Source organism: Psammomys obesus, unplaced genomic scaffold (assembly GCF_907164565.1).
Source record: "Psammomys obesus unplaced genomic scaffold, mPsaObe1.curated_primary_1811, whole genome shotgun sequence".
Lineage (NCBI taxonomy): Eukaryota > Metazoa > Chordata > Mammalia > Rodentia > Muridae > Psammomys > Psammomys obesus.
Genome location: NW_026590859.1, coordinates 8,240,667 through 8,249,828, shown reverse-complemented (window position 1 = coordinate 8,249,828; position 9,162 = coordinate 8,240,667).

Genomic DNA, 9,162 nt, shown 5'->3' with positions numbered 1-9,162 from the left:
GGAAGCTGGTTCTGGGATGTGTCAGGGAGCCGGCTAAGCATGAGCTCAGCAGCAAGCTGCTACACAGCATACCTTCATGCTTTCTACTTCACTTCCTGTTTGAGTCCCTGCCCTGACGTCCTTGAGGCTGGACCAAACCCCTGCTTCTCTGACCTGCTTTTGGTTGGAGTGTTTTGTCAGAGCAAGAGATAACAAAGAGGAGGACTAGCTATGCTACTATTTTTTTGAACATTTATTTAGCTTTCCTCAGATGTCTTGGTAGTAGTTCCTGCTCTCTTTCTCCAAGTGGATAAATATCAGTCACAACAGGTAGGTGGATTCCTACCTGCAGGCTAGGAATCCTGAAATTTGACCCTTTCTGGAGTCACAATCACTATTGTGTTGAGTCAGATTCTTCTGGATCTTTCCATGATTTGAATAAGGAGCTGTTGTTGCTGTCCCTTTCATCTTTAGTTATGGCACAAGCAGAGGGTTTATATTCATATATTTAGAGAGGCCATCTGGCAGGCACACTATCAATGCTTTGTTTCTTTCATGCCCTGTCATACTTTGAAATGTAATTAGGTTTCAGGCTGGCTGGCTGCTTCTTTTATGACAGATCTGCCGCTCTGTTCAGTCAGTGCTGAGAATATTCCCAGAGGCTCTGTATTCCTACATTCTCTCACTCTTTCTGTACCTTCTCCTTTCTTGGTTGCTGCTCATGTACTTTTAGCCAGTCTGCCCACCCACACCTGATACATCCATTTTGATAACATCATTTCTAGACCAAAAAATAAAGCAAAATCAAAGGAAAAAAAAGAAAAGGAAAAAAAACCCACTCCTCCATTTCTCAAAAATGTCATACCTATTGAGACAAAAAAAATACAATGTCAAGCTGGGCATGGTGGCACCCACCTTTAATCCCAGCACTTGGGAAGCAGGGACAGGCAGATCTCTGAGTTCCAGGACAGCCTGTCTGCAGAGTGAGTTCCAGGACAGCCAAGACTACAGAGTGATACCTTGCCCCAAGTATACCACCACCTCCCTACAAAAAAAAAAAAAAAAAAAAAAAAGCAAAGTTACAGTTTAGTTTCTTGTGCCATGTTAAGAAAGTCTTTAATGTGTATGTGTTATCTTTACAGAACATGTGAAGGTCCAGCCCTTGGAGTGCATCATTGGATGTTTGTTTTTATTTCATGTGTATTGGTGTTTTTCCTGTGTGTACATCTGTCTGAGGACATCAGATCTCCTGGAATTGGTGCTACAGATAGTTGTGAGATGCTGTGTGGGCGCTGGGAATTGAACCTAGGGCCTCTGGAGGAGCAGCTAGTGCTGCTTCCCACCAAGCCATCACTCTAGCCTCACATCTGCTGTTTTAGATTGTCCCAGTTACATGAAATCCTGTCAGTCGGCATTTTTCTCATTTATGAAACTGAATTTGTCTTCTTTATTGGTTTGGATTTTTAATTAGTTATTATTTTTTACTTATTATTATTATTGTGTGCACATATGTGAATAACGTGGGTGGGCATGCTTCAGTGCACATGTGGATGTCAGAGAACAACTTTGTGTAATGAGTTCGTAACTTCCATTTATATGTGGGCTTCAGGCTTTCACAGTAAGTGCCTTAGTTGGCTCAGCCAGCTTGCTAACCTGGTTGTTATTTATCTACTGTCGCATTTTGCGAAAACACAAACATATGTAATAACTATATACTTCACCATAAGCCTCAGACTTGGGTGACAATACATTTTATAAATTGGCAAAGGATATTCCCTTTATACATTTATGAAAGAAGCTCTCTAACAATCGCTCTCCGAGCCAGAGGAAGACTGGGCAGTAAATACTAACCATGCCCTCTTCCCTTGAGGAAAGGAATCTCATCCTATAAATCCCTGAGGTAAGGAGAAGCCACAGCATCCTAGAAATCAAATAGAAGAAGGAGGAGGAGGAGAAAAAGAAGAAGGAAGAGAAAGAGAAGGAAAAATAGGAAAGAAATTTCAGTGTCAGAACAGTGAGAACTTCCACACTGTGACTTATTTGTTTATTAACGTTGTTTAAATCCACGAATATTAAAATGCTGTAGCAGGAATAAGGATTTCTAGTCCCTTGCTGGGATGACAGCTATGTGCCATTAGATAGGCCATACTGGACACATTCTCCAGCTGCATGATAAGGCAACCAGGCTTGACAACCTTGCCAACTGAATGATTTTAGAACCGCAAAAAACTCACATTTTCAGCTGTCTCCACTATTCCCATGGTGGTGTCTAAAAGTTTAAATGAAGACTATAGAATTAATGGCCAGTCTGAAGACAGTCTTTGCTGTATATTTTATTCCACCATGGACTATTTTCAGGAGTATGTGTGTGTGTGTGTGTGTGTTGTTGACCCCTACACAATAGTCTATGTGAAGATATGACAGTAGATTTCCTGGTCTCATAATTCTATCTTTAGATAATGAAATTTTGAAGTTGTTATTGATTCTTACTGTGATGGCAAATCAGAACCATTGTTCTTTCTGACTATGTTTTAAATAATTTGCTTTTTTGTAAAATGGTGTAATGTCAGTTTTTAGAAGCAGGTAGATATTCTTGGGCCAGTGAGACAGCTAAGTGTGTAAAAGTACTTGCTGTCGAGACACTGACTTTTGTTTGATCCCTGGAACAAACAAGGTGGCGAAAGTGGGGGTGGCCAATGGGCTGCCACAAGTTATCCTTTCTAATCCTACATGTGATTCCCCAGATATACTCACCCACACCCACAAAGACAAACTAATTAATCAATGTAATAAATTATATTTTTTAAAAAAGAGCAAGTGTCTCTGTGTAGATTGAAAATGAGTGTAAGGCTGTCTGTCTAAAAGGGCCTTTGAGAGCTGTGCATGCATTCACATCTACACTAACCAAAGTCTGGAAGGAAACCAAAAGTCCACAGATGGAGACAAAAATCAGAACAGGGTGTCACTTAACTTTTAAAAAGGAAGTAAGCTTTGTCACATTCACTAGAAGACAGTTTACACTGCGTGACGCCTCCTCTCGGGCGTTGAAGTGTAAAATTCATAGAACACACAGAGGGCCTCCAAGTCCAAGCACAGAATCGAGAGGCTACGAAGCCTCCCATGGGAAAGCCTCCTTTTAGGAGAATATGATAGCATCACCAAAGTCTAACCTCACTAGCTATGGTATAACATGAATTTTATTCATTTCTTTCTGTGACTTTCCTACATGCAAACACTGCTTTTTCATCTTAATACTGCTAGCATCTAGTATATATATATATATATATATATATATTAATATATATGTATATATGTATATGTTCATATATACATATATATTTAATATATATTATATATAATATATATTAAAAATATATATGCACATATGTGTGTATATATGTATATATTTGACTTAAAAATATATATAGATTCATATATGCATATATTTTTTAAAAGTCTTACAGAATTACATTTTAAAAATAAGCCTTTGTAATCCCTCTGCTTCTAGGGACTGATGCCAGTTTTCCAAGCGCTCTTTGGGAACTGGGCCCTGCTGCTCTTCCCTGTTGTGTTTTCAACCCTGTGTCCCATATCCTGTCCTTCCCTCCCCTCCCACACACACAGACCCTCCTCCACTCTTCTTGCTGTGCTGTACCCCAACAGCGGGCCAGATATTGCGTGCTGCCTCCTGCCCTCCTCTCCATCTCACCCTGCCAGCTGGCTGGCGCCTTAACATAAAACCAGGTACATTAAATCCAATAGAAGAGAAAGTGGGGAAGAACCTTGAACTCGAGGGCATAGGAGACAACTTATTGAACAGAACACCAACAGCTCAGGCCCTAAGGTCAACAATTAATAAAACTGAATAAATTAATAAAGCTTTTCATGAAACTGAAAAGCTTCTGTAAGGCAAAGGACACTGTCAATAGGACAAAATGGCAGCCAGAGGAATGGGAAAAGATCTTCACCAACATGACATCTGACAGAGAGCTAATATCCAAAACATATATAAAGAACTCAAGAAATTAGACACCAACAAACCAAATAACCCAATTAAAAAAATGCAGCCACTCCTGATGAGACCTGATAGACTAGGGTCAGATAGAAGAAGAGGAGGACCTTCCCTATCAGAGGCCTGGGGGAGGGGCATGGGAGGAGAAGAGGGAGGGAGGATGCGATTGGGAGGGGATGAGGGAGGGGCTACAGATCCCAGCTGTACAAAGTGAATAAACTGTAATTAATAAAACAATAAGTAAAATTTTAAAAATGGGGTAGAGAGCTAAACAGAGAATTCTCAACAGACCAATCTAATGGCTGAGACGCACTTAAAGAAATGTTCAATGTCCTTAGTCATCAGAAAAATGCAAGTCAAAACAACCCTGAAATTCTATTTTACAGCCTTCAGGATGGCTCTGATAAAAGCCTCAAGTGACAGCACATACTGGCGATTTTGTGGAGAAAGTGAAACGCTCCTCTATTGCTACTGGGAGTGCAAACTTGTTCAACCACTTCGGAAATAAATATGGTAAACTAACCTTGGCCCATGAGGGCTCACAGAGCCTGAACCACCAACCAAAGAGTGTCATGGACTGGTCCTAGACCTCCTGAATATATGTAGCAGATGTGCAGCTTAATCTTCATGTGGATCCCCCAACAACCGGAGTTTTGCATCCTGCTTCCCTAACCAGGCTACCTTGTCTGGCTTCAGTGGGAGAAGATGAGCCTCATTCTGCAATGACTTAATGTGCCTGGGCAGGTTGGTACCCAGGGAGGATATTCCCCTTCTCTTAGGAGGAGAGGGAAGAATGTGGGGGGAGGGTATGGAGTGGGGAGAGACTGGCTGGAGAGAAGGGAGTTGCAATCAGGGTGTAAAGTGAACAAATAAATTAGTTAAAATAAAAAAGAAAGTTGATAAAAAAAATAAAAGAAACCCTACTGAAATAGTAAATAACACCATCAACATTATAAGCAGACTGATAATCAAAATATAGGAAGCATGAACGATGAAGACAATAAAAAAAGAGCTGGTTGGAAACAACTGGAGCTAAGGGCTAAAGCTACTATAAAGTCTCCATGTCACTTTTCGGAGCTGGGGCGGACAAAGAAAGTCCATACAATTTTAAGATAGAGTTACAAAAAATCAATTGTGTGCTAGTAGCATTATAACGTGAAGAGTCATTGTAATGTTTCAATAGTAAAATACATAAAAATACAAAAGTTCACTGTGGTAAATAACATTACACGCCCATAGTTCATAGCACATATACACATACGCATGAATGTGAGTATGCTTTAAAATGATTCCATGTGAATGTAATTGTTACAGTACTTGGTAATTCCTTCTCAAGTAGTCAAGTTAATAAACGTAGAATTTTTAAACTTTGAAAGCAAAATAAAATAAAAATTAGTTTTGTGACTATTTAAAAAAGACCCATAAAACAACAACAAAAACACCCAGAGGACCCTTCATCAATTAGCAAAGATTATAAGAATTTGACTTTCTATCTAAATCGGTGGTTCTCAACCTTCCTAATGCTGCGACCTTTTAATGCAGTTTCTCTTGTTGTTGTGACCCCAACCATAAAGTTGTTTTCATTGCCACTTCCTGACCAGTAATAAGTGGTAATTTTACTTCTCTTTGAATCTGTATTTTCCTGTGGTTTTAGGTGTCACCTGTGAAAGTGTCATTAGACCCCCAAAGAGGTCACAACCCACAGGTTGAGATGCACTGCTCTAGATCATAGGCACAGATTCTGCAACCACAAAATGCATAAATCATTAAAGGACAAATTATAACCAGTTTTTCTTCAACTAGTTGTTTCTTCTCTATGCAAAAGAAAAAGTGTGCACTTCATAGCTTTAAAGCTAGCTTTCCTGTGCAGGAAGGTGCCTTATTCACACAGGTGTTTCACGTTACATAGGTGGTGTGAACAGCAGAAAGGAAGGCCTTTCCATGGTTATTGAAATGATCATATATGCTAAGAATTGTCATGCTGCTCTTGTCAGTGGCCGGTCCTGCCAGCTGCATGGCTAACATCTGGAGATCATGTGAGGTAATCCCCACCAGCAATTTGCTGCTGTACCGAGTAGACACACTGAGAGGGAAGGAGAGGGTCAATTCTGTGTCTCCTCCAACACTCCCGGCTTACAATCTCAGCATCGCCTTTAAGTCATTCATTAAGCCACTGAAAAGATCAAAGCGTAAATAAATATGTCCTTTGTCATCAAACAAACCTCTAGAGGACATGGAAATGCACAACAATGAAATCCCTCCCTGCTTTTCATCCGCCCAGGGCAGAGTTTTCAGGTTGGTCCTGGATGCAAACACAGACATGTCTTTTATTCCTATAGTCCGTGCTTTGTGATAAAGCACAAATTTGTCTCTCAGAGTGCATTTGGGAGACTTGTTCATCTGAGTATGGGAAAATCCCATAGAGTGTTATCGCAAACCCCCAGCTCTGCTCTGCAGTCACCATCTCTCAGCTTCGCAGATCACTTCACAGATCTCTCTAGCATTTCGGTTAGAATCAATTGAAGATGTTTCTCTGGGATTTCTTTAACACAGAGTTTGCTAATGATGGCATGCTTTTCACTCTGTTCTTTTAATCATGTGTACAGATTCTGTGGTATTTCAAAAATGACTGTGACTGAAAGAAAAAAAAATAGTGGTTACAGAATAGGCCTAGCTATTTCCTGTCCCAATAAATAGGGGACCCATGACATAAATACTGTGGAAATCAATGTGGAAGCACTTCAAAGACTAATAAAAGAACTGCTAGGGCCAGCAAAATGAACCATAGGGTAAAGATTCTTGTCACCAAAACTGGTGACCTGACTTTAATCCCAGGAGCCTCATGGTAGCAGGAGAGAAGAGATGCCTGCCCATTGTTCTCCGACCTCCACAACCAAGTCATGGCATAAATGCCACACATGTACATACATGCAGGTATACACACACTGGCATAAACACACAATCAATAAACGATAATAAAAATAAAGAGCCACTGTGTTATCAAACAGTACAACTGCTGAGAATATATACCCAAATGAATTAAAGTCTGTATGCATATAAAGAAATCCTGCATACCCATATTTGTCACAATAACCAAACTGAACCATCCGTCTAGGTGCCCATGAATAGATGTATGCATACTTTGGCATATGTACACAATGGAATATTGAGACACAAAGAGGAACTAAATCATGTGGCTTATAGGAAACTGGATAGAGCTAGAGAGTTCACCCTGTCAAGAGAAATAAAATAAATTCAGAGAGACAAGTATCATATGTTTTCTTTTATAGAGAGAGCACAGAAAAAAAAAGACATGAACACTGAGGGAGGCTATTAGGGAAGAAAAGGGAACTGGGGGCATGGGCAAGGAAGGTAAGAGAGAAATCGGGAGGTAATATGATCAGAGTGTATTTTACACATGGATAGAAACAATCTGAGAGAACCTAGTATTTTGTACATTTACTACATACTGATTTTTTTCTAAAGCAGGAACAAAACCCAGTTTTTCTTCTTTTAAATAATGACCTCTATTGGGGATAAGTAGGTTGCTCTGTGTGGTCAAAGACTGTGATGATCATGGCAACTATTGAATCTGAAGACAGGACTGTAGCCTGGGTCTCTGGCCTTCCTCTCAGAGGACACTATTGCACTATTGCTTTTAATTACTGTCCTTTTTCTTCTTCTTTTTTTTAAAATAAAACTTCTGGTTGACTAACTCTCTTCCTCACAGATGTCCCCACATTGCCCATTGTGAAATTGCTGACTGACAATTTTCTAACTGTGAATAGCTCAAGTGCCAAAAATTATTAACTCATTAACCATTCCTCCCAGCAAGAAGTTGGACTTCAGTGTTAGTGTTCTAGAAAGGATGTGGAAGCCTGGTAAATGGCTTTCCTTTCGTCTGTCAATTATTTTGCATTTCCATTGCATAACTAACCTCAGTTATCATTCCTAGATTGTTAAACTTAAACCAAGTTGGTTAAGCTGTTAGCAGAATGGATTGTTTCCCCATTTTGCCCTGTGTTCTATGTGGCCCTGCACAGCCACGTGCAGTTGAGCAGCACTAGTTGGACTCGGGGATGTGATGACGTTCGGCAGATGTTGGGGTTAGTGGTTTTAGAAGGAGATGGAGGGGTTAATGTGGATGGATACAATCAGAATACGTTGTATAAATGTATTAATAAGAATTGATGGATAAACTGCTCTAAATAGGAAAAGAAAGATGAATGATGAGAAAAGGGGAATTTTTTCTTAATATTTGGAACCTGTTACAGACACCAAAATTCTTATTTTCTATCATTTTTAGGCTAGTTTAGGGAACATTAAAAATATGATAGTAATGAGAACAGATTTGTTCCTGAGAGGCAGCCACGATTTTCAGGACTTGTATCTATATTTGTTGGAGAAAGTGTACCAGCAATGCATGTTATTAAATTAGAGAGCAGTAACAAAAAAAAAAAAAAAATGATGGTGTCACACAGTTCATGTCATTGTCATCTTTGATTGTACACTCAGATACCTTTGGAAATTTAAAAAAGGGTCACTTTGCAGAGGCTTCTTCATATATTTTGGCATCTTCAAAGCTATGACAACTAGAAATGAGTTTTAGAAGCATGCCCAGGATGGAGCAGGAATCCGTATGCATAATTTGGATTTCCCAAATGGCCTTCCCCCTAAATGCTGGTCATATCTTTCAATTTTTCCATTACACATTTCCATAATAAGTATTATTGTTATGGTACAATGAATAGTTGGTAATATATTGTTTGAATCCATTGATAACTTTATCCAGTCAATTAAAATAGAATATGTGCTATTCCAATGCATGGTGTAATGTACAGCTGGTAAGAGACAGATAGACTCTGGTCCTTATGGAATTTATACTCAACAGGGGGGAAAGTGGTAAGAAAAACAGCATGGTGTGAATACTAAGTACAAAAGCAAGTTTTAGAGTTTCAAGGGGAAACAATTTGTTTATAGCCATGTAAAATCAAAGAAGATCTTGGTACAATAGACAGCACGGGTTTCTCTCTGACAAATCAGTGTGTGCAGTAATACACTCTGCTGCCTGTCTTTCCCTCTTTTCCTTATTTGGGCACTGTCTCATTTCATCCCAAGCCCAAGAATAAGGCAATTTCCTCTCTGACTAATTGTTGAGATCTTGATATGAT